Raw genomic sequence first — 2,500 nt, 5'->3', positions numbered from 1 at the left:
ATTCTGATTCTTGTCAAGGAATAAGAAAAAATAATATGTAGACTTTTCTTGTGAATGTAATAGACTTAAAAAACGAGGAGGAGGAGGAGGAGGAGGAGGAGGAGGAGGAGGAGGAGGAGGAGGAGGAGAAGAGGAGGAGAAAGAGGAGGAGGAGAAGGAAGGGAAAGAGGAGGAGGAGTAGGAAGGGAAAGAGGAGGAGGAGGATGAGAAGCAAGCAGTGGTGGCGGAAGAGGGAAATAAAAAAGAAAGGAAGTAAGGAAGCAATTGTAGTTTTGTTGATGTCTTACTGTTGTGTTTGCTAGACAGTTTTATTGCCCCCAACACACGCACATCTTGCCTGCGCCTCCCCTAAGCCGCAAACGCCCCACCAGGCCACAAGACGCAGCCGTGGGAGGATCTAGTGGAGAAGGATCCTGTCAATAAGTGGACTGCAAGATGGACGACGTATTCTTCCAAGATTTGTGAGCGCAGTGTGTTGCTATGTGGCGTCCAATGCGGCGATGGACAGGTGGGAGGGTGACGGATGGGGGTCATGGATAGGTGAGGGATGGGGGTGTTGTGGATGACGGGTGGCAGGCCATGGACAGGTGAGGAATGGGGGGTGAGGGTGACGGCGGCCTTGAGCACGAGGTGAAAGGCGGAGAGGTGAAAGAGAAACAATAATCTTGCACTAAATTGTGAGAGACGATAAACCACTTTCTCCGAGCAGGAATGTGTCCTCAAGTCAAAGTTCCCGCAAGGCATTTCTTTCCTTCCTTCCCGCGACGAGCAAGCAAAGCAGCAGCAGCAGCGAGCTGCACACCAAAACACCGGAAAGTATAAGGCACCAAGTGAAGTGAACGCGGAAACAAGGGTCGGAAAAGAGAGCGGCGAGCTGTTCCCGTTTTAACGAGCGTGATAACTCAGACACATCAACACAATTTACCTCATCATATACTTTTTTGTACACCACCTGACCCCATTTCCGCTGCCACGAGGAGTGCAGGAACCCACACGACGGTCAGAACAGACCACAACTCAGTCTGTCCCTCCACACGCTACAGGCGGAGCAGGAGCAAGGAGAGGAAGGCTTGCATCAGTGTTTCCTTCGCACTTATTCGTCAATGGACGATTCTTTCATGTAGTACGTCGTCACTCAGACTATGCCCGCGGCGACCACAGCACCACTGCTCCGAGTCTGCTAGGAAAGGCAAGACGAGTTGAGACCGAACTGAGACTCAGTTTCATTCAATTTTGACTTCATTAATTGCCTCACTAGCGGAAATGGCGCGAGGCGGAAGCGAGCAGCAGGTTCCGCCGCCGACACACAGGAGGCGACGCCGCGGCGCCCCTTACTAGCTACTCTACGTGACGGTCTTTTTTCCTCTAGGGAAGAAGCTGCCATCTGGAGGGAGCCGCGTTCACTTCAGTCATCACGTGTGCACAGTGACCGACACCTGTCAAGACGGCAGACATCGTGTTCCCATTCCAGAGTTCCCGATGCTCACCAATGCTGCCAACACTGCTGGCGGGTGGCGGCCACATGGGGCAGGGCGGCAAGCACCAGGCACTGCAGCGTGGCGGGGTGGTGGGTGCAGGAAGCACACGGGGCAGGAGGGGGAAGCAGCAGGAAGTACACCGTGGCGCGCGGCGGGGCACGAGGCACAAGTAATTGGTTTGGTGAAGTGAAAGGCTGTAACGATTTGAACTGTACGAAAGAATATGGTTGCGTGTACTGGATTGTAGATTTGCTGATTATTTCGCTGTGAACCGTAACTCGTCACTTTACATATCTTCCTCTTACTTTTTCCTCTTCCTTCTTTTCCTCCTCCTCCGCCACCTCTTAAGTCCTTGCCACATGGTTGAGTTGAGTTGAGTTATAAGTCGGGAAAGATGTCTTTGTATCGGTGAGTGTGAGAGCCTGGTGGCCAAACACGCTCCTCAGCAGGTTCCTCGACAAGCGTGCATGGTTCGATTGGAGTTCAGGGAGCAAGGATGGTGATTCATTTCTGCACGTAAACATGACCAATCTCCAAACATTCCCAGCTATCACATTAAGTCTCCACTCTTACTCATTGACTGTGTGACAATTGGTTCCAGAGACCACACGTTCACACTCACCTGGTAGTCGGCTCAGTCACGCGGGTCAGGCTGTGGAGAGCAACCTCATGCCCCCGTCTGGTGTGTCCCTCACAATCCTGCAACAATGAGACACTAACGTCAGGAGATTTGCAGACAGGAAAGGGAAACCGAGAATGGAGAAAGAGGAGGAGGAGGAGGAGGAAGAGGAAAAAAGAGCAAAAATCAATCTTAAGAGAGTTTTCCTGTTAATAATGTAAAAAAAAAAAAAAAAAAAGTATTTATCTGTCACTAGAACTATATATAAAAAAAAAAAAAAAATTCAGAACCCGGGTCACTTATATAGTTTTGGAAAGTAGTGGATGAAGGTTTGGCTTGTGCATTAGTGTTTGAGAGGCAATCCCCAGGAGGCAGACAGGCAGGTCGCGCCAACACCAGCCAA

At 50.8% G+C, this 2,500-nt stretch overlaps 1 protein-coding gene across 1 annotated transcript in view; it reads right to left on the bottom strand.

Moving 5' to 3' along the window:
• Positions 1-2,500, bottom strand: part of LOC123499338 (serine/arginine repetitive matrix protein 1-like) — a 72,895-nt gene that overhangs the window by 24,624 nt on the left and 45,771 nt on the right. Inside the window, 1 exon segment of the mRNA XM_045247220.1 lies at positions 2,101-2,177. The gene's annotated coding sequence lies outside the window, so the exon portion shown is untranslated.

Source organism: Portunus trituberculatus, chromosome 49 (genome assembly GCF_017591435.1).
Source record: "Portunus trituberculatus isolate SZX2019 chromosome 49, ASM1759143v1, whole genome shotgun sequence".
NCBI lineage: Eukaryota > Metazoa > Arthropoda > Malacostraca > Decapoda > Portunidae > Portunus > Portunus trituberculatus.
The sequence above is the reverse complement of the archived record's forward strand: the minus strand, read 5'-3'. Positions and strand labels throughout refer to the sequence as shown.